Below are 25,079 nucleotides of genomic sequence, written 5' to 3' on the forward strand. Positions count from 1 at the left end.
GTCAGCCGCAAGGGGCGAAAGCTGGCTCCCTCAGTTGAATGCCCCAAAATATCTATCTCGCAAATTGGAAGAAGGTCAAACAGTCTTACTGTTGGAGGACATGTGGATGGAAAAGAACGTTTACTGACAGTAGATATGGGTGCATCTCATTCCAACATTCGAGCGGATTTAGTCAACAAGAAGATAAGACCATTGCATGGAGCAAGATTGCGTACAGCCACTGGAGAAGACACCACGGTTCTAGGTGAAGTAGCATTTGAAGTCGCAATTGAGAACGTCACGGTAGTACACAATTTTATAGTGGCACAGATTGTTGATGAAATCATAATTGGAGTGGACTTCTTAATCGACCAAGGCACCAAGATCGATATGCAAAGCAAGGTGATGCGATACAAGAACATGGATGTGCCACTTAATTTCGGCTACGAGAGAGGCTACAGCAGTAAGCGGGTGCTGGTGGAAGAGAGTCAGCAAATACCACCAAAATACGAAGCAGTAATATGGACCAAGGTTTATGGAGATTGTGGGACAAACAAATTGTGAGTTGTTGAGGCAGAAAACAAATCAACACCGAACATACTTGTAGGAAAAACTTTGGTTATAACAAAACAGGATGGACGTATCCCGGTAAGAGTACTCAATGAGTTGAAGTCACCACTCAAACAGATCAGAGCAGCTATTTTGGAAAGATGCCAAGAGGCTGAATTAATAATCAATTGTGAACAGCTCCATGAAGAGGTTTCCACTAGCGATATTCATCTTTCAGGTGACATCATGGCATGGACAGAGGGCCTACAGGAAGACTATCAGAGAAAGGTAAAGCTACTGGTTCCAAACCAGGCCGCACCAACGTAGTGAAAAATCAAATGGACACTGGAGATGCGAGGCCGATCCGTCAAGCTCCTCGTAGTGTTCCACTGGCGAAACGGGAAGTTGTGAGTCAAATCATACAAGAAATGAGCGGCAGCGGCGTCATCGAACCATCAGCTAGTCCATGGAGCTCAACTATTGTACTTGTGAAGAAGAAGGATGAGAAAATGAGGTTTTGCGTGGACTACCGCAAGTTGAACGACGTCTCGAAAAAGGATAACTACCCATTGCCAAGAATTGACGACACTCTGGACTCCGTCTCCGGTACAAAATGGTTTTCCACACTGGACTTGAAAAGTGGCTACTGGCAAGTGGAAGCGGCGGAGGAAGACAAAGAAAAAACAGCTTTCTTCGTCCAAAATAGTCTTTGGCAATTTACAGAAATGCCTTTTGGACCTTGTAATGCAACAGCTACTTTTGAGAAACTCATGGATCAGAGAATAGCTGGCGCTGGTCTGAAACTAAGTCCCAAAAAGTGTGCGCTGTTTAAGACGGAAGTAAATTATTTGGGTCACAAGGTAACGACAGAAGGTATCCGTACAGCGAATGAAAAGCTAGAGCCAATACCACAGAACTTGCATGAATTAAGAAGTTTCTTTTGGCTGTGCACATATTACCGGCGATTTGTACCAACCTTTTTCAGCGTAGCCCATAACCTCCATGAGCTTACAAGAAAAAATAAAGCTTTTGAATGGAAGAAGGAGCAAGAAGTGGCTTTCCAAACATTGAACAAGCGTTTGTGCACTGCCCCAATGTTGACACATCTGTTTCCAGGGGCAACCTTTATTCTAGATACAGATGCGAGTGGATATGCTATAGGAGGCGTTTTATCAGAACTGCTCGATGGACAGTAGAAGGTAGTTTAGATTAGATTAGATTATTTATTTATTACGGCCAGATGCCTAATTCGTAAATTTGAAAATATTACAGTTTTTTATCTTATAGCTAAGGTTTTACAATATTTATATAATTTTGTTTTAAATACTGTTATTTGGTTGCAACTTTTTATATCCATAGGCAGTTCATTGTAACTTTTCAGACCCTTGTAGAAAATGTTCTGTTGATCAATTTCAGTTCTAAAAACGGCAATATGAAATTTTGTTTGCTCCTCGTATTTATGTTGTGAGTTTGCTCAACTAATGCTATATTTTTATTTAAATACTCAGGTACATTTCCATGTTTAATATTAAATATGAATTACATGGAGTGGAAAAAATCTTTTGTTTAACACTTAACCAGTCCAAAGTCTTCAACATGTCAGCCGTTCGTGTATCTCTAGGTTTCTGAAGAATAAATCTCATGCATCTATTTTGAAGCTTTTGGAGCTTGTCTACTTTTTTATCCGATATTATGAATAGAATGGACGGGCAGTACACGAAGTGCGGTTCTATAACTGATTTATATAAGATTATTTTGTACTTTTTCTGAATGAATTTCGTTGTTCTCTGCATCACTCCTATTTTATTAGCAACTTTTTTAATTGTATAATTTATATGATCTTCAAATTTGAGTTTATTAACAATTATTATTCCTAAGTATTTTATACTGTTAACTCTTTGTATGATTTCATCATTTATTTTTAGCTCGGCTATATCCTCCTCATTGATATTCCTCCTTGTTATTATCATATATTTAGTTTTATTTATGTTTAGTTTCAGTCTATTACCACACAACCATTTATACAAGTTATTTATTTCATGTTGCATTTTGGCGAGTGCAGTATTAATATTATTTTCACTTATCATAATTAATGCATCATCCGCAAAAAGTCTAATTTCACAACCTTCGATAGCATTGACTATGTCATTTATGTATATAAGAAATAATATAGGTGCCAATACTGAGCCTTGAGGTAACCCTATGGGTACCTCTAATTCATCCGACGTCACAGCATTTATAACTGTTTTCTGCTTTCTCTGCTTCAAATAGTTGCGGAACCATTTAAGTTCAATATCAGTTATTCCAAACCGCTGCATTTTTTTTATTAATATCTCTCTATCCACCGTTTCAAAAGCTCTTTTGAGGTCAAGGAAAACTGAAACCACTACTTTTTTGTTGTTTAGCTCTTCTTTCCAATCAGATATCACCAAGTTCAGCGCTGTCTCACAGGAGTGTTTTTTCCTTAATCCTGACTGTTGGTAGACTAATATATTATTTACTTCAAGATGATTCACCAACTGATTCTTAACAACGACTTCGAGAATTTTAGCATCACTTGGCAGGGTATTTATGGGTCTAAGTTCTTCAGGTTGCATTGTCTTTTTAACTTTTTCCACAGGTATTATTGTTGACGTTTTCCACATTTCAGGTACTACACCATCTTCTAAGCTGTTATTAATTATTTGAGCATAGAAATATCCGGTATACGATATACAATCTTTTAGTACACCTTCGGATAGCAGTTTTCTTCCACCTATTTTATATTTAAAGTCTGTTAAGATATTAATAACATCATAGGTGGTAATTTCAGCAAACTTTAATTTTGAATGGACTTGTGTATCCTCTAGTGCTACTTGACAGGTTTCGATGTTATTATTAATTTCAATCACACTGTTTACAAAAAATCTATTTAGACCATTCGCCAGATCGGTTTCGTTTTCAACCAGTATGCCATCCAGTATCACCTTTTTTATCCCTTCGTTATCTTTAGTTTGGTTGACCGTTTGTTTGAGATATTTCCACATTTCTTTAGCATTATATTCATTCAAAATGATTTTATTCTCCATATACTTTATTTTTTTCAATTTGACTAATTTTTTGTAAGACCTATTTATATTTTTATATTCATCCCACTCTCCAGTTTGTAACGCACGCGTATACATATTGTATTTATATTTATTCATTTGTTCCAATTCTCTATCATACCATTTATTCATTAACTTGATATGCACTTCTTTCTCGTAGGTTAAACTTTCCATAGCCTGAATCATTGTATTATTAATTAATAATAATTGAAGTTAAATGATCTAAGGACGCTTATTAAAATATCACTATTATATTTGTTCCATGCTATGATTTTTGTGGTCAGTCTCATCTTGTATACTTTGGACGTTTTAATATTAAATTTTATAGTTTCATGATCAGATATTTTGTATTCCTGCAAATTATTACAGAGAATTTCATCCGAGTTTGAAAATAATAGATCAATTTTCGATTCACTTGTATCTGTGATACGCGTATTAAATTCTATTTTTTGGCTCATCCACATCACAGCAAATATCTCATTTAATTTAGTACTATATGTTGAAATGCAGTTCATGTTAATATTAAAATCACCGACTACTATATTATGGTTACTTTTTTCATATTTATCAATTAGAATTTCATTTAAGTATTCAACAAAAGCTGCATCACTAGTGCTCGGCGAGTGGTACAGAACTCCAATCTGCCACTTTTTATCAACCTTCTTCAGTTTTATTACAATGCACCAAACGTTTTCATTTATGTTATCATTATAGATTACTTTAACATAAATTGTACTATGTACATAAACTAACACACCTCCTGTGTGCCTACTATGGGAATCACATCTTATCATTTTATAGGTTGCTATTTTTAATTCATTGTCTAGAATATCTTTGGTTGTACAAGTTTCAGAGCACAGTATGATGCCTGGTCTATGAACTTCCGCCAACACTTCCAACTCTGATTTGTTAGCTACTAGGCTATTTATGTTTAAATAGATGCATTTAAAGTCATTGTTGATGTCCTTTGTGGATCGTTTTTGGTACTTTGATACTCTACGTTGCATAACATTAGCATGGTCCAGGTGAGCCAGTGGCCTGATTGTTAGTTGCTAGTATCCTAGCCTTTGTTTTTTTACATTTAAGTGTTTTAAGTAGACAGGGCAATGTCTGCTATTGCAAGGGTGATTGGTATCAAGCCCTAGATTTAATTTCTCATTAGCCCTAATACAATTTATGCACATGTTTTTTGGTTGTTCCTTGCACTCCATGGGTTTATGTTTACCCAAGCATTTGCTACAAACATCTTCATTTTTGCATTCACTAGCTTTATGGTTGTATCCTTTACATTTAAAACACACTGTTATATCAACACCATCGTATACTTTGCACCTTTCCCATCCTATATTCAGTTTATCTAATTTTAACGCTTCAGTGAATATTTCCACATCCACCTCAACTATTGCATTATAATAATTTTTGTGACTAACTTTAACATTATATTGCTTAATAATTTTTACTTCACCCTGTTCATAGCATTTATTTTGTTTTCGTAGACATTCAGTTAATTCATCACCATTCTTTTCAAATTGCATACCTGTTATAAATAGTCTTGGTTTATATTCACGAGGTATCTTTATCTCATATTCATTGCTAATTTCTTTGTCCATTATTTGTTTTATTTTGTCTCTTTCATTTTCATCAACACTATCGATCACCATAATACCATTATTACCAGCTTTAATATCTGTTATCTTTAGTTCCTTAGGATTAATTTTATTGTTTAAATCTTTCTTGGTTTTTTCACACGATTGTTTTACTTTCGTTTTAACAATAATAGGAGTACATTTCTTTAATTCAGGCACTGTAGTAACTTTGCTTTTGTTTTCATCTTTTTTATTATTATTTTTCATTACTTCTGCATATGACAGCCCTTTTTCCTTATTATTACTACTAATTTTCTTTATTTCGTTACATACCTTTTCATTGTCTTTACCGATTATTTCAGTTTTATTTTTCACTTCTTCTATCATTTCATATAAGCTTTTTACCTCACCAATTTTTTTCTCAAACAGCTTTTGTGACCTTTCCATAGTTTCTACTCTTTGAGTATATCGACCCTCTACAACTTCCAATAAAGCCTTTATTTCATTTTGGCTTTTCTTCATCACCTCTTCAAACTCATATTTATACTCATTTAATATTGTATTGTTTTCCTTCACACTCATTTGCATTTCTTGTAGCACCAAGTCTACATTCTGAATATATGTAACACATTCATCACACATAAATCGTGCCATAGGTTTTTCCTCAAACATTTTAACACAATATTTATCAACACCTGCACATGCAAGGCTTAAATGGTACACTTTATTACACACACCCTCGCATCGTATACCTGTCTCTCCTCTTATAGAGTGATTGCATTTCGCGCACATACCCATTTTGCTTTTGCCTTATTTCGATTTACTTCACCGTTTATTCGTATATGTATGTGTTTAAATTTGTTTATTAAATAAATTTATTTGAGTCTTTTTTCTCAAAGCTAACTCCTATTATATTTGGAATTCAATACCGTATTATTACATTATTTGTTACATTTTGTGAAGCGCGAACAAAACACTTTATTTTGCACAACTTTTTATTAATTTTTTAAAATGTTTTACCACAGTTTTCCTGCTCGAAAAATGTTCAAAAGGTTTTCACGTCTGCTCACGTCAACTACACAATTTATTCATACTTGCATACTACAACCGTTCGATTGGAAAACCAGGGATGAACTATTGCGTTACAATTAGAGAGCTGTTGGCATTGGTAGAGTGCATTAAACATTTTCACAAATATCTCTACGGGCAGCGATTCCCCGTCAAGACAGATCACGCAGCGTTGAAAAGGCTTCTGCAGTTCCGTAATCCAGAAGGACAATTGGCACGGTGGATCGCGCGGCTACAAAGCTATGACTTTTCCACTGAGCATCGGAAAGGTAGTACCCATGGGAATGCCGATGCAATGTCACGAAGACCATGTAGTTTAGAATGCAAGCACTGTTCAAAGCCCGAGGCTAAAGAAGACATTATAGATGTCTGGCAAATCACTGTAACGTGTGCGGATGAATGGGACCAGGAACAACTAAGGAAATGTCAGCTAGAAGATACAGATCTGTCACATGTTATTCAACGGCTCGAACGAAAGCAAAGACCAAATAGAGAGCAGATGGCAGCAGAGAGTCCCATTGCGAAGTCATATTGGGCACAGTGCAACAGTTTAGAATTGATGCCCGGTTTCTTGCATCGAGTATGGGAGAGTGAGGATGGTCAATGCAAGAAGAAACTGATACTTGTTCCCATAAAGAGGATTCCTGACGTGCTCAGCGAGCTGGATAATGGTCCAAGCGGAGGTCATCTTGGAATCACGAAGACGCTCGAGAAGATTAAACAGACATTCTATTGGGTTGGTTGCCGTCAGTCGGTCACTGAGTGGATTGCAAACTGCGAGGTTTGCAGCAGATCGAAAGGGCCCAAAACCCGAAGTCATGGCCAGAGCAAGCAATACCACTCAGGTGCGCCATTTGAAAGGATCGCTATGGATGTCGCAGGTCCATTTCCTTCTAGCAACTGCGGAAAAAAATATGTACTGGTAGTTATGGATTATTTCAGCAAATGGCCAGAGGTATACCCAATTCCAAAATAAGAGCGGAAACAGTAGCAGAAGTGTTTCTAAACAATTGGGTTGCAAGGTATGGTCTACCAATGAAGTTACATTCTGACCATGGCAGGAATTTCGAATCAGCTGTATTCCAGGAAATATGTAAATTATTGGGCATTCGAAAAACACGGACAACTGCATTGCCTCCTCAGTCCGATGGTATGGTGGAACGATTCAATAGAACATTAGAGGAGCACTTAAGGAAAGTAGTGGACAAGTACCATAAGGAGTGCGATACCCGCATACCGTTATTCTTGATGGCTTACCGATCAGCAGTGCGGGAGACAACGGGCCAAATCCCTGCAAAAGTAATTTTGGCAATAACCTTCGACTGCCAGCTGATTTGAAGTTTGGGATAGATGCCGAAGTGGAGAGAAATGCCAAAAAATCCACTGGTGTCTTGGAAGAAGAGCTGAGAGAGATACACCATCTTGTAAGACAACGAGCAAAGATGTAGTGTACCGCATACAAACCATTGGCAAACCACGAACCAAAATGAGAGTAGTTCATTTGGAAAGGCTGGCCGCGTTTAGATCGAGAGATTTGTCTGATCGGGACGATCAGACTTAGGTGGAGGGCAGTGTAAAGAATATTAAAAACACTAAGGTGTACTGTCATCTCTAAGCCGATGCTAAACAGTGACGTGACTGCACATCAATAATTAAATCATTATGTCCACACATGTGTACGTACACGTAGCGGATAAGACGCAGCGGAGAAGCAACGCACAAACACATGCAGATATGATGTATATTGGAACGATTTTCCGTCATCCCTTGTCAAATTTGGTTTTGAGACAAACCGGTTTCGGCGTTGTGCCATCATCAGTGTCGATTTTCGTTCTGATCTGTTGTTGTCATTTGCCCTGTATTTATAGTTCGTAGGTATATGAGCAGGTATTGTCAAATTGATGCTTGTGTATATTTAGTTATGTGTATGTGCTGTGTGTTCGTTCAGAACCGAGGGTGGTTTACTAATCGATTTGTGTGGCTGACTGGGGTAGGTAGAAATCTGTGATTTTAGTCGTTTGACCTTCTTTGTCGGTTTTTTGTTTTGGTGTGTTAATTGTTTTGTGTTTATTTGTTATTGTGCGTTTGTCTGTTGTACCTGTGTGATTAAGTTGTTTCCTGTACACAAGTTTTAAAGGCTCGAATATTGTGTCAGAAATGGTGTTTATCTGTTCGTTTATTATTCTACCGTCGAATGTTTTCTGTTTGTAGATTTCCATGTTTTCGAGTACGTTGAGACGTCGGCCCTTTTCTTGTATGTGAAGAACCCTGACTGTTTTATTGATGTTTGCTGGGGAACATTCATTCTCGACCATGTGATTCGCGAAGTTAGACTCGGGTATAATGTTTGGATTCCGTATTTTTTTGTTGTAATCTCTAATATGTTCTCTGAACCTCGTTCTTATTTGCCGTCCTGTTTGTCCTATGTAACTATGCTGGCATCCGCAGGTAAGCTTGTATACGCCGTAGCTGCTAAACGGATCCTCTGAGTTAATGTTAGTTCTTAGTTTTCGCCCTAGATTGTTCGATGTTTTGAATGCTGTGTTAATGTTGTATTTTTTAAAGAAATTTGCCAATTTATATGTTGCTTTTCCAGTATATGTCATAGTCCAGCTATTATTATTTTCTTATTATTTTCTTTTTCATTATTTCTTTTTGGTTCTCCATTTGTCCTTCTGAGTTTATCTACTAGTGCTTTTTTATATCCGTTGTTTGCAGCGATATTATATATGACCTCAAGTTCTCTCTTATATGCCTCTTGTGTAAGAGGTGTTCTTTCAAGTCTATGTACCAAGTGCCTTAATGCTGCATTTTTATGATGTTGAGGGTGATTTGAGGTATTGTGTATTATTGTGTCTGTGGCCGTTGACTTTCTATATATGTTATAGTTAAATCTTTTGGCTTCTTTATCAATATTTATCGTGAGGTCTAGATAGTTGATTCCTCCGTCTTTTTCGGTTTCCATTTTAAATTTTATATTGCCGTGCTGTTTGTTGAGGTACTCCAGTACGAGCTCTTCGTTATTAGTAGTTAAAACTCATATTATGTCATCCACGTATCTAGCATAAAATGACACGCCTAATTTGGACTTCAGCTCCTGTATGTACTTTTCTTCCAGATTTTGCATGAACACTTCCATAAGAATTGCTGATGTGGGGCTTCCCATTCCAAGACCGTTTGTTTGTCTATATATTTTATTGTTGAATTTAAAATAGTTTTGACGTAAAGTGGTTCTTAGCGTATTTGTGATTTGCATACTTTTCACTTTGTTTTTTGTGTTATGAACTATTGTTGAGCTAACTATGTCCAAAGTCTCCGATAGTGGTATAGATGGGTATAGATCTTTTATGTCAAAAGATACCAATTTGCTGTTTCTTGTTAGCTCTACGGTCTCGAGTCTCTCTATTAGTTCTGTTGTGTTAGCTATTGCATATTCGTTCCTTAGCTCCAGAGTGTCTATCAATATCGTTTTTAAATATTTGGACAGTTTGTAACATGGTGCCGATTTAAAATTAATGATGGGCCTCATTGGCGTGTCCGGCTTGTGGATTTTTGGTAGCGCAGCCAGTGGAGGAGCCGAAGGGTTCATTTGGACCAATCTATGTGCCATGTTAGAATCTACTATATTTGTTGCATTTTTTATAGCAACTTTGATTTGTTTTTGGTATTCATCTGTGGGATCCTCTCTCATTCTACGACATTTCATTTCCTCTATGAGATCCTCGGTTTTGGATATATATTGCTCTTTTTCGATTAGCACAGTGGTGTTTCCTTTGTCCGCTTTCGTTGTGACAATATTGTTTTTCCTTAGTTTATGCCGTAGATTCTTTATTGTTTTCTCCTCTGTATTCGGTTTTTGTCCTTCCTGTGCTTTCACCTCCTTTCTTATGATTTCCCTGCACATGTGTCTTGCGTGCTCCTGTTCTTCCTGTGGTATCAATGATATTGCGATCTCCGCATCTACAATTGCTTGCTCCGTTTTTCTTACTGTATTCTGGTCCATGATATTGTGCTTCAGGCCCTTTTCGAGAAGTTGTGCCTCTTCCTTGGTAATGGCCACTGTTGTGAGGTTAACGAACTTGTCATGAAACTGGTGAGTGTTTTGGTTTTGGTTACCCTCTCGTCGTCCTGCCAGCTTGTCCAATTTTCGGTTCAGCGACCTGTATTTTTGTTGTTGTTCCTGATCGACCTCTGTCTTAATGCGGTCGAAGCATTCCATTAATACAGTCGTAGGTAGTTGTTCTGCCAATCTTAAATGGATAGATAATAACTCGGCATTTATCTCATCCTTCTTCGAGTATAAGCTTTCCAATTCATATTTTAAAAAATCCTTTTCCGCTTTTTTAACTGTTTTCCTGCTAGATTTGGTATTTGCCTTTATTGTTATTTTTGCGAATTTCGGAGTAACATTCAATTCCAGGCATTGTTTGTTGAACCAAATGCTCGCCTTTGCTTTATATATTTTCAGTAGGCGTCGCTTGTAAATTGTTAGTAGTCCGTTCGCGTTCAAGTTAAAAGCCTGACAAGCAATAACTGACTTATTTTGTTTGGTTGATTTTCCGACAGGGTGGATAAATGATGTATATTGGAACGATTTTCCGTCATCCCTTGTCAAATTTGGTTTTGAGACAAACCGGTTTCGGCGTTGTGCCATCATCAGTGTCGATTTTAGTTCTGATCTGTTGTTGTCATTTGTCCTGTATTTATAGTTCGTAGGTATATGAGCAGGTATTGTCAAATTGATGCTTGTGTATATTTAGTTATGTGTATGTGCTGTGTGTTCGTTCAGAACCGAGGGTGGTTTACTAATCGATTTGTGTGGCTGACTGGGGTAGGTAGAAATCTGCGAGCCTTTAAAACTTGTTTACAGGAAACAACTTAATCACACAGGTACAACAGACAAACGCACAACAACAAATAAACACAAAACAATTAACACAACAAAACAAAAAACCGACAAAGAAGGTCAAACGACTAAAATCACAGATTTCTACCTACCCCAGTCAGCCACACAAATCGATTAGTAAACCACCCTCGGTTCTGAACGAACACAGCACATACACATAACTAAATATACACAAGCATCAATTTGACAATACCTGCTCATATACCTACGAACTATAAATACAGGACAAATGACAACAACAGATCAGAACGAAAATCGACACTGATGATGGCACAACGCCGAAACCCGTTTGTCTCAAAACCAAATTTGACAAGGGATGACGGAAAATCGTTCCAATATACATCATTTATCCACCCTGTCGGAAAATCAACCAAACAAAATAAGTCAGTTATTGCTTGTCAGGCTTTTAACTTGAACGCGAACGGACTACTAACAATTTACAAGCGACGCCTACTGAAAATATATAAAGCAAAGGCGAGCATTTGGTTCAACAAACAATGCCTGGAATTGAATGTTACTCCGAAATTCGCAAAAATAACAATAAAGGCAAATACCAAATCTAGCAGGAAAACAGTTAAAAAAGCGGAAAAGGATTTTTTAAAATATGAATTGGAAAGCTTATACTCGAAGAAGGATGAGATAAATGCCGAGTTATTATCTATCCATTTAAGATTGGCAGAACAACTACCTACGACTGTATTAATGGAATGCTTCGACCGCATTAAGACAGAGGTCGATCAGGAACAACAACAAAAATACAGGTCGCTGAACCGAAAATTGGACAAGCTGGCAGGACGACGAGAGGGTAACCAAAACCAAAACACTCACCAGTTTCATGACAAGTTCGTTAACCTCACAACAGTGGCCATTACCAAGGAAGAGGCACAACTTCTCGAAAAGGGCCTGAAGCACAATATCATGGACCAGAATACAGTAAGAAAAACGGAGCAAGCAATTGTAGATGCGGAGATCGCAATATCATTGATACCACAGGAAGAACAGGAGCACGCAAGACACATGTGCAGGGAAATCATAAGAAAGGAGGTGAAAGCACAGGAAGGACAAAAACCGAATACAGAGGAGAAAACAATAAAGAATCTACGGCATAAACTAAGGAAAAACAATATTGTCACAACGAAAGCGGACAAAGGAAACACCACTGTGCTAATCGAAAAAGAGCAATATATATCCAAAACCGAGGATCTCATAGAGGAAATGAAATGTCGTAGAATGAGAGAGGATCCCACAGATGAATACCAAAAACAAATCAAAGTTGCTATAAAAAATGCAACAAATATAGTAGATTCTAACATGGCACATAGATTGGTCCAAATGAACCCTTCGGCTCCTCCACTGGCTGCGCTACCAAAAATCCACAAGCCGGACACGCCAATGAGGCCCATCATTAATTTTAAATCGGCACCATGTTACAAACTGTCCAAATATTTAAAAACGATATTGATAGACACTCTGGAGCTAAGGAACGAATATGCAATAGCTAACACAACAGAACTAATAGAGAGACTCGAGACCGTAGAGCTAACAAGAAACAGCAAATTGGTATCTTTTGACATAAAAGATCTATACCCATCTATACCACTATCGGAGACTTTGGACATAGTTAGCTCAACAATAGTTCATAACACAAAAAACAAAGTGAAAAGTATGCAAATCACAAATACGCTAAGAACCACTTTACGTCAAAACTATTTTAAATTCAACAATAAAATATATAGACAAACAAACGGTCTTGGAATGGGAAGCCCCACATCAGCAATTCTTATGGAAGTGTTCATGCAAAATCTGGAAGAAAAGTACATACAGGAGCTGAAGTCCAAATTAGGCGTGTCATTTTATGCTAGATACGTGGATGACATAATATGAGTTTTAACTACTAATAACGAAGAGCTCGTACTGGAGTACCTCAACAAACAGCACGGCAATATAAAATTTAAAATGGAAACCGAAAAAGACGGAGGAATCAACTATCTAGACCTCACGATAAATATTGATAAAGAAGCCAAAAGATTTAACTATAACATATATAGAAAGTCAACGGCCACAGACACAATAATACACAATACCTCAAATCACCCTCAACATCATAAAAATGCAGCATTAAGGCACTTGGTACATAGACTTGAAAGAACACCTCTTACACAAGAGGCATATAAGAGAGAACTTGAGGTCATATATAATATCGCTGCAAACAACGATATAAAAAAGCACTAGTAGATAAGCTCAGAAGGACAAATGGAGAACCAAAAAGAAATAATGAAAAAGAAAATAATAGCTGGACTACTATGACATATACTGGAAAAGCAACATATAAATTGGCAAATTTCTTTAAAAAATACAACATTAACACAGCATTCAAAACATCGAACAATCTAGGGCGAAAACTAAGAACTAACATTAACTCAGAGGATCCGTTTAGCAGCTACGGCGTATACAAGCTTACCTGCGGATGCCAGCATAGTTACATAGGACAAACAGGACGGCAAATAAGAACGAGGTTCAGAGAACATATTAGAGATTACAACAAAACAATACGGAATCCAAACATTATACCCGAGTCTAACTTCGCGAATCACATGGTCGAGAATGAATGTTCCCCAGCAAACATCAATAAAACAGTCAGGGTTCTTCACATACAAGAAAAGGGCCGACGTCTCAACGTACTCGAAAACATGGAAATCTACAAACAGAAAACATTCGACGGTAGAATAATAAACGAACAGATAAACACCATTTCTGACACAATATTCGATCCTTTAAAACTTGTTTACAGGAAACAACTTAATCACACAGGTACAACAGACAAACGCACAACAACAAATAAACACAAAACAATTAACACACCAAAACAAAAAACCGACAAAGAAGGTCAAACGACTAAAATCACAGATTTCTACCTACCACAGTCAGCCACACAAATCGATTAGTAAACCACCCTCGGTTCTGAACGAACACACAGCACATACACATAACTAAATATACACAAGCATCAATTTGACAATACCTGCTCATATACCTACGAACTATAAATACAGGACAAATGACAACAACAGATCAGAACGAAAATCGACACTGATGTTGGCACAACGCCGAAACCGGTTTGTCTCAAAACCAAATTTGACAAGGGATGACGGAAAATCGTTCCAATATACATCATTTATCCACCCTGTCGGAAAATCAACCAAACAAAATAAGACATGCAGATATCTTATCTGAGATATGCAAAAATAATTGTGGAAGTGTCGTTCAAAAACACACGCGCATATGAGAGCTATACACGTACATCTGTAGTTATAATTATAACAGATAACTAACTAGTAGATTCTATAACAGAAGCGCCTAAAAGATGCAACGAAGAAAGCAAAGAGTATAAAAGGCAGCAAAGGTAGAGGCGCTACAATCAGTTTCGATTACGCACGCTTTTAAGAACTTTAATAAAGGCCATTTTGCATTATTAAATATTGGAGTTATTTACTCAACAGTTTAGTGATTTGAACTTAGCAGAAAGTTGCAAATAAGAGGATTTACAGTAAATTCGTTACAATATATAAATTCGCATTTATTATACCAAGATGTGATATTTAAATAATTGTTAACTTAATAAGTGTATTATGGAAAAAAATGTTATTTGTTTCAATGTAAGATGTAATTAGATTGTAATAAATATCTTGTTTTTTGAATATTTATTAAAGCCTTCCAGACGAAGACGCGAATATGCGTCGAAACGTTTAGAAGATAAAATAAACAGCTGCTGTATTTCAAAAAAATCGGACGAAAACATCCATAATTTAATAATTAAATTTAAAAATCATTTTTCAATTAACAATACCTAGTGGTTTACAAAAGTAAACCTTCCAATATTGGTTGAAAAATACAAAATTAAATCTGTATTAATTAAATCTCTTCTTTTTAACAATTTCTTACGCGTTTTTCTCAACACATAAAATATGCACATTCGTTTCTTTGGCATTGGACCGACGATATAACACACCTACAATCTGTTGATTATAGCTTCCTCAGCATACATAACTTGAGATTGCTCAAGAATAAATTTGTATAAATTTGCATTTATTTTCGGTTTCTTAATTTTATTTCACATTTTTAACTAACCTATTGTCTAACACAGGCGGCCACCGTGGTGTGATGGTAGCGTGCTCCGCCTATCAGACCGTATGCCATGGGTTCAACTCCCGGGCAAAGCAACATCAAAATTTTAGAAATAAGGTTTTTCAATTAGAAGAAATTTTTTCTAAGCGGGGTCGCCCCTCGGCAGTGTTTGGCAAGCGCTCCGGGTGTATTTCTGCCATGAAAAGCTCTCATTGAAAACTCATCTGCCTTGCAGATGCCGTTCGGAGTCGGCATAAAACATGTAGGTCCCCTCCGGCCAATTTGTAGGGAAAATCAAGAGGAGCACGACGCAAATTGGAAGAGAAGCTCGGCCTTAGATCTCTTCGGAGGTTCTCGCGCCTTACATTTTTTTTTTTTATTGTCTAACAGTCAGCTATAGAATTTTTGATAGAAATCTTTATCTTCGGTGTATTTAAATATCGTAACGTTATTGGTGATTTTTTGGTAAATTTCCCCTTCGGTGGTCTTAGGCTTTTTCAGCAATGTATCACAGTATTTCGCCACATATTCAGCACTTCTACAAGGTTATACAAGGGATAACTAATACGCTGATAAATAACACTAGCATAAGCCGTATCCAAAGCGCTTAAAAACAATGGCACCTCCCAGCAAAAATGTACCCGTATATTTACATGTAAAATTACTGATATCTGTGTCGATGGAACACGTAAATCGTTTAGTAGAATTTGTACAGGGCGCCGGGCCCTTTTGTGATCAGTCCATTTCATCGTACCTACCCAGCAAAAATCTAGTGACCAAAAATGGCGACCAACAACAAAATATCCCACATTGTTCCACAATTGTTAGTATGGCAGAATGAGATGGCCTAATTGAAATGCCCGATACATATATGCTTGCCTTTTCTTACATGCTATGTACCCTAAAATACGTCACAAAAATTTTCTGCGAATCCGCCATTTGTTATTTTCAGCTTGAAACGCAACAGCAGAGCAATAAAAGTTATTTACAAATAATTTCGGATATAATAAAAACTACATTTAAATTAAGTGTTGTGTGCGCTACGGTATTTGCATTTATATTTTCCACAAAGGAACCAAAATCAAGTGAGTTTTAATGGATGTAGGTTATTGCATTTTTTGTAGCATCTGCGTACAGTGAATAATTCAATTCCTACATGCAGTTTCGCGTATTAATTTCGAGAACAATAATCTGAAGGCGGGAAGTAAAAATTTTATCTCTGTCCGGAGATATTTTCAGTTGAAGTTGGTGATTTTCATGTGATTGTTGTTGTGTTCGTGCCCACAAAAAAAATTGTGCATCACCGTGGCGGTAGCCACGGTTATACCACACACCCGGACTTGGCATGGCGTAGCCCAGGGTTATTTTTTATAAGCGCGGCCGAAGGCCGCCAACGCAGAAAAGTATTTTGCGCAAAAATACTATGGATTCCACCCCCCGTTACGGAGGTACCCGTGGGTCAATCAAGGTGGTGATTGCAATATTTCTAAGAATTCCAAAATAGGAATTAAGTTTAAAGGAACTTTACCACCAAAAAGTCCCATCGTGATTTCGTCGACCACATTTCACATGTTGATCCTATCGACGGGTAGTTTTCATCGATCCCGAAAAAAGATCGCAATGTGTTTGGACAAGTACTTGCCGCTTTCAGATATGGACGAGAGTATTTGGACGTGCTTGGTCTAACATTTCGTAAAGACTTGTATTTAGCGCATGAGCAAATATATCCGCCACAACAAACTGAACGTTTGAAGTTCCTCCTTATTGTCCAGTTTCTGTGTTACTACAACCCGCGCCTGGCGATACGGGTAAATCTTGTGGTGTTGACTATGAGTTAAAAGCCTTTGTTGGTAAGTATAATTAACAGTAACCAATAGCTACATTGTAAAAAAAATAAAGCATAAGTATATTAAAAAAAATACTATTTGGAGCCTGAGAATCAGATTTACTTGGGCAAATCATAAGAGTAGTATTCGTGTAAAATTTTCAGTTGTTTCCATTGTTTCAAATATATAATTTGATTAAATCATAGGGTAATTTTTTACTTTAGCTCACAACTGCTAAAACTCGTGCGAAATTATTGGGAGGGGTGTCAAAAGACGTGCTTTGGGCCCAGGATCACAAATTACAAAATTTTCATGTGGTTGTTGTAATTTTGATGATTTTGTTAACCCACAAGAAAAGCTGGGTAAAAGTGTTTTGCGCAAATATAGTTTTGGTCTCCAAACCGGTGTTGGACCCACCCAGGAAAGGTGATCTGCGCAAAATTACTTTGGATCCCACCCCCGGTTTCGGAACTCCCCACGGCTATTTTTCCGTTTTGGAAATATCTTTTGACAGAAACTAATTATTTAATTTCCGCTTTCCGATTCGTGGTCCTGGGATCATAACGCGTCTTTGACACCTCGCAATATTTTTGGACTAGTTTTAGCAGTTGTGAGCTAAAGTAAGGAATTACCATAGCTTCTCCAACCCAATTGTCAACCTCACCTACCCGTGGCGAACCAAGTTTCTTTAGCATCCGAGGCATTGGCGACCCCAAGTTCCTCATGGAACTAGGGGCTGGGGCGGAATGGCCTAGAAGTCGAGAAGTGTGGTTATCGCTATAACATCAATGTCGTCGCATTTAAAATTCGGACTTTCATATTTACTGAATGTCCCGTGATCTTTTAGGTCGCCCATAACCTATTATAATCTCACGGTTTTATAATACTAATTTATTTGAAATTATACTAAGCGATACAGAAAACAGTTTAAATTATGGTAAGAAAAATCTTCGACTGAAAAAATATGACAAAACATTTTTTTCTTCATAAACTTGAATTACATAAATTGCTACAGTGATAATGCCAGGTTTTGACCGGCGAAAAAACTGGAGAGATCAGGGAGGTAGGCGTTTATTCTGTTGCAAAGCTAATCGATCTGTGGTCATTATTCTGCAGTCATCGGCATCATCGTAACGCATGTCGTAGCGCCAATAGCCACACGATGGAACCAGTCAACCAATTCACTCAGCTGATAACGTTTGGGTCTGTAAAGATAAAAAACATTTTAGTATACGGTAATTGCAGGGACTGCCTTGATTTCTTTTATGATAAAGCTAGGGACAGGTAAGTTGGAATAGGAAACAATATATCTTCTAATCTATGTTATTCTTACTCTCCTTACCTGCCGGGATGGCTTGAAGATTCAATGTGGTCATACCAAATCGTTCCCGAGATGGTCGGGCCAGTAATTTAATGGTGCTTGTTACCGGAAAGTATCGCATCTGCATCCGGCCAAGGACCATCAACACAACAGGCCTTCGAGGCGTGTCTTTATCGCTACAAAAACAACACCAGGCTATCCTCGAACTAACTTCGCTACAATTAGCCATAGTAGGGATTCAAGGGGTTAATAGGCGAAATACAAAGCTTTATAGCTTAAAAGCTAATAATAAAAAATGTTAGCTAAAACTCACCCTACAGCTTGGTAAACTTTTCCAGCGGTATCAGGATCCTTAGCGCAATTGAAAATAACCTGCGCAACATCAGATACATAAACTGGTTGCTTTACAGTACGTTCCCCAGCATACCAAAGTGGCATACCACGGAACTAACGCCGCCATACGTGAGCATAGTAATGTAGAAAACGATCATCTGAACCATAGATGTCTGCTGGGCTAATAATTGTTGCGTCAGGGTACTCATCACGCACTGCGCATTCACCATGGTATTTGCTCTTCAAAAAGTGACTGCCCCTTCGTTAACATAGCTTATTGGTTCGGGGTTAGCATTCAGAGCGGATAAATTAATTAACCGCTCATCGCCAGCTTCCTTGGAAATCTTATTTGAATGGGATAGTTATGCGCGCACTCAGTACAGAATTGTTAAATAATCCAAAGCAACCAAGCACCAAGAACATCATTAAATTTAAAATTGTTTGTCTAAAATTCACCAATTAAATCAATTACCACATTTGAATATTTTACAGCATCACGAATAGCCTTTTCGTCTCTTAAATCAAAAAATTAAAACAGGACTTGTCCTAAATCGCCATATACATTGAGACGTATGGCCTCGCCGTGACCTCACGATTGGGTAAAATCATTTGGCTGCTGGATTTACCCAACTTATTACACACATATCGTCCCACGAAGCCGGTACATCCGAAGACGGTTGCAACAATGCCATTGAAACTGCTGCGTCCGCCGGTGCCCCGTCGCATAGAACTCAGGTTAGTGGTTTTGAGAGGACGCGGAGCATCGGATGAACTTGAAGGGGATTGACGTACGCAGAATACACTTAAAGATGTAGTGCCTTGTTGTTCTAAAGAGAGTAAATTTAAACATATAAACAAATGGATGGTTTTAGCTCAAGAAGTTACATAATTTTTATATTTATCATTTTCTTATTTTGATTGGCTTTCATTTACTTACTTGCTAACTGCCCTTTGCGTTGCAATATTACTGAGGCCATGTTTCGTTAATTCCTATTTGCTCGCTCCCGAAAATAGTGTTGTTGTTGTTGTTGTAGCAGTGCCGAAAATGGTCTTCTAAGGCAGTTGAGTTGGGTATAATTTCCGAAAAGTTTCCAAACCGTCGTTCCTAACTAAAAAGCTGCAATTACACGATAAACAACCCCACGTCTAATTTATAAATGTCAAAATTTGACGTTATTTTTTGCATGCCAACAAATTTTGGGAAATCACTTTCAAACTACAATAAAAGAAATTTTCATTATATACCGTTCACACAAGTTTTTCTATAATTGTTGATTTTTAAAATTGGAAGGTTGTCAGAGGAAATCCACAAATCACACACAGAAAAACAGAAGATCAAAGGAACCAAAATCAAGTAAGTTTTAATGCGATATGGGAAAAGCCATTTTCTGGGAAATCTAACATCATTTTCCCATATCGCTACACACCCATTCATTCATTTTAATTACTGGTGCTACAAAATCTGCGTCGTTCAATCTGTTGTAGGATTTGCTTTAATATAATTTGAATTAATAAAAAACTATTATTTACAGGATATCGAAAATGTGTTCCCATTATCACCAGAGGTAATTTCGCGTCAGGCAACAATCAATATTGGCAGGATTGTGCACGGTAAGTCCACTGTTGTGAAAGCTATTTCCGGAATTCGAACGAAAAGCCATTTTTATGTAATGCCACGACAGCAGCAGCAACAACCTATCTGCCAATGCCACAACAGTCAGGCTATTCACCTCAACCTGGTCCACCTGGTTGCCCTCCACAACCTCAACGTCAGGCTATCTATAACAACCAAATGCACCAGGTGGTTAAATGATGCCACCAACACAACCTGAACAGGCGCCAATGCCCAGTCAGCCACCCATGCCGGGTCAACCCCCAATACCCGGACGTCATGGTTATAATGTATGCTAATACAACTAATATATTTCAAATATTACTGATGATTATTTTTGTATTATTTTGTTTAGCAACCACCTGCACCTGGTACTGGTATATATCAACAGCCGCAACAGTAGCCCAACGCCGTTTAAATCCCGATCAGATGCCTAATCCTATAAGCGTTATCGTTGAAAATCAAAATAGCGCTGGTGGTGCTTTTATTACTAATGAACAGGGTTTGTTACCAACATTGGTGACCACAAAATATGTTGTACAATATCTGGGTAACCCCCCACGTTACGTTAAGTATTGATATTAGAAATTAATTTTTTTTTGACAATTACATTGATCTTTCTCGTTTGCAGGCCTTTTTATTGCATACCTGCAACAGCTGATTTATTAAAAACAACAGCTTTGTCCTTTACACTTACCATCTCACCAATGGAACGCACGGTTGAGGGTGAATATGAGCCACCCATTGTAAATTTTGGTGAAAATGGGTCCAATTAGATGTAATCGTTTGCCATGCTAAAATGCAATTTGTAGATGCTGGTCGTCGTTTCCAATGTTAATGTAATGTGTAAAGCAACAACAGATGGTAAAAAAAATGTTTCACTTTTACTTGTGTTCATTTATACATATTTTTTCTCAACATTGCCAACTGAATATTTCCAACATTTGGGCCACACCGGACAGCGTGTCGATAAATATGAACGTCCTTAACTGGTATTGGGTACATGAGTTTTTGTGTAAAAAATATTTGGGTACCGATAGCTTTTAAGGTAGAACCTCAACTCATATCCAACATCAATACCTCGCATTCAATGGTGGACGCTATACGCACTACATTGGATTCACACAGTATGGACAAATATATTGTTGATTCCAGTGGTAGGGCCACAATTTCAAATGATGGGGCAACCATTATGAAACTATTGGATATTGTGCATCCAGCCGTAAAACTCTAGTCGACATCGCCAAATCTCAAAATGCTGAGGTAAATTTTTTGTTATATTAGTATTAGTATTTTGTTATATTAGTATCAGTAGTACTTTAAGCATGTGAAATATTAAAACAAGTTAAGCCATATGTTGAGGAAAGCGTGCATGCACGTATCATCATTAAAACTATACGCAAAGCATTACAATTATGCATGACCAAAATATGACATGGCTGAATATGTCGAAGCGCCAATCAATGGAACAACAACGTGCTTTATTGGGAAAATGCGCTGCCACAGCAATGCCCTCCAAACTTATTCATCAACAAAAATATTTCTTTTCTAAAATTTTTGTGGACGCTGTACTTTTCTTTGGTGGATACAACGTCATGCAAAAAATTTAAATCGCATTAAATATAGAATGGGAATTCAAGGCTGAGCGTGACAATGCTGAAGTACGTATTGATAATGTTCAAGAGTATCGGAAAATTGTTAATGCTGAATGGCGTATTCTGAACAATAAACTAGCCAAGTACGACGCCATGTTGTGTTATCTAAACTACCAATTGGTGATGTTGGTATACAGTATTTAGCAGATCGTGAAATGTTCTGTTAGGGTACCAGAAGAAGATTTGAAACGTAAAATGAAAGCTTATGGTGGTGCTGTTATGACTACAGCTAATGATATTAATTCAAGTGTTTGGGTCAATGTGATTACTTTGAAGACCGTCAAATTGGTGGTGAACATTTCAACATTTTCCAAGGTTTTATAGTGGGTTTGACATTAATTCTATTTTTATAGTTTATAATTATTTAAAGGTCGCGTTAATGCTAGAACATGTACATTGATTTTACGTGGCAGTGCCGAACAATTTTTGGAAGAAACTGAGCTTCGTTACATGATGGTACAATGATTGTGCAGCGTACAATTAAACATGATTCTATTGTTGCTGGTAAGTCAAAATACAACTTGAAAAAAATGCCTAATTTTAAATTGTTAAGTAATATTATGAAAAGATTGTGTCCAACTACGGAACAGAGCTGTGAAAAGATTGAATCAATTGATTTTATTGGTTACATATTATAAATCTCCATTCCTGAATGGCTCAAAATACCTTAACTCAAATCTAAAGTGTGTGTTATTGAATGGTAAAATATAATTCAATATAGAGTGGGAATGTAGGAACCATTCCCAATCTTTAATGAATGTAAACTTGAAATGAATGCACACTTTTTTCCATTCAGTACTAAATACTTTTCCCCTAGGGTTCTTGTTTTGTATACTTTTTGTATACTTTTAAAACAATTTAGGAGTTGGGTGCAAAAAAAGGCGTTTGAATGCCATAGATCGTGATGGGCATTGAAATCGCCTAAGATAATGCGATTGTTGCCAGTGTGCAAGGCGCTGATATTAGGACGGTATCCACTGGGGCAACATGTGGGAGGATACAGATGTTGATGATTTCTAGGTTTGCATCGCCTGACACGACAGATAAGGCTTGGCGTTCTAAGACTCTGTCCCTGCAGTCGATGTCGGGATCAAATATATGATATTGCACAGAGTGGTGTATGATAAACGCGAGGCCGCCTCCATTTCCGCTCATGCGATCTTTTCTGTGGACATTATACCCAGAACAGGTTTGCAGTGCAGATCTTGCTGTGAGTTTAGCCTCTTGAATCGCAGCAATGCGGATGTTGTGCCGCTTCATGAAATCGACTATCTCCGTGCTCTTCCCAGTTAGTCCATTACAGTTTAACTGCAGAATTCTGAAGTGCATAGGGGGAGACGTCGCCACTCTGGGAGTAAGTGACGGGTTACTACGCCTTGGTTGAGGAAGGCCAGGACGCAACTGCTGTTGTGGCCTTGGGACTGGGCGTCCTTGGGCAAGCATTGGGGTACCCGGTAGATTGGGGTGTGCGACCTGGCAACATGGCGCAATGAAATCCGTCGGGGGGTTGCCGTCGCGGAGACCAGAACATCTAGGAAAGTGGCACCGCCCAGGTTCCTGGGTATAGGAGACAGCCCGTGGCGGTTCTGAGGGCAGTATTTTGGCAGGCCTGTAGCTTCTTCCAGTGGGTAATCTTTAGGCTTGGCGACCATATGGTGTAGGAAACAATAGTGACTCCTTCTGGTGGTGAAGATAGTTATTGATATGTAGAAGTTAAACAGAAGTAGAGATAGGACACCGGTTTGAATGCGAGTTTTTTTTTTTTAAGTTATTTCAAAAAAAGCGATGTGGACTTTTAATATCTTACGAGGTACCTTCGTACATGTTTCTGAGAATGAAGAATGAGACCTATTCAATCTCAATTTTCACCAGGACAAGGCCGATGAGACTTTGCTATACTTTAACATACAATACTTAACCCCTTTTTAGCACAACTATCATTTTTGAATTTATTAAATTTTAAAAAATGTTTCTTCCTCTACAGTTCAGCATATCTTTTGCCAACACAGTCAATTGCCACCAATGGATATTGCGGCGCGCGATTGATCAACAAGACCGATTCCACGACACCTTTGAGTATTCTTGATCTGAAAATTAATATGCAACGAATTTTTACAACAAACGAACAACACACACTGAAATAATCTTGAGTATCTAATAATTCTAAGCTTTTTCCTACGTTCCTATTCTAAGTTTTTATGCTCTATTTAAAAAAAAATATTCAACAATCGCATAAAGTTTGCAAAGATTTTTGTCAAAAATTTTTAAGAAAACCTTATAAACTAGATGTATAACACAAAATATTTTCATATGTATTTAAATAGCGAGCTTTGCTCATATTGCTTTATACAAAGGTTTTTGTAATTGATATTAGAGAAAAATTTTAAGTTTACAAACGGCGATGGTTACTAGGACATGTTTCTGATTTCACTTCTTCATCAGCTAGCTTTTCGGGAGCTGAGCATTGAACTCCAATCTCCAACATTCATATCAGTGCAAGCCTTTAGCTGCTAAGCCATATGAATGTCCCGTTGTTCGCTGTAATAATTAAACTAAAAAACTAAAAAAGTGCTTGTGCTACGGGCTTTTAGGTGTGACGTGTGTTAGCTGTTTAGGCACTTCTAAATTAACCTGGCGCATTAACTAGAGGCAGCCAAGTCCTCTTGCCACCAATTGGAATTGGAAGATTCGATTTCCAAAACCAAAAAAGGTAACGTTTCAAGACAGTGCACAACCTAAACAAAGGTGGTATCAAAAGACGCGTGTCGAGATCCGTTTTTAGAATCTGAAAGTTAAATAGAATCGACGGGATGGCCTAGAAGGTTTCAGGTGGTCGTACTAAATAGCTCCCGGGGAGTGTTCTTATCACTACAACCAAAGCAACATTATTTACTCTCTGCTTTTCATTCATACGTATGTGTATTTTTAAATAATAAAAAAAAAATTGTATATTATTCTAATATATATCATCTCTGCCGGGGTGCGATTCAGCTCAGGATATGCCAAAACAACAAGAAACCTACAATTAAATGC

The 25,079-nt window shown here is 37.5% G+C and overlaps 1 pseudogene; it reads right to left on the reverse strand.

Annotated features, from left to right (window-relative positions):
• Positions 1 to 18,180: 18,180 nt before the first annotated feature.
• LOC137235393 (NADH dehydrogenase [ubiquinone] 1 alpha subcomplex subunit 9, mitochondrial-like) lies at positions 18,181 to 19,756 on the reverse strand (annotated as a pseudogene).
• Positions 19,757 to 25,079: the final 5,323 nt, after the last annotated feature.

Source organism: Eurosta solidaginis, chromosome X, assembly GCF_040869045.1.
Source record: "Eurosta solidaginis isolate ZX-2024a chromosome X, ASM4086904v1, whole genome shotgun sequence".
Lineage (NCBI taxonomy): Eukaryota > Metazoa > Arthropoda > Insecta > Diptera > Tephritidae > Eurosta > Eurosta solidaginis.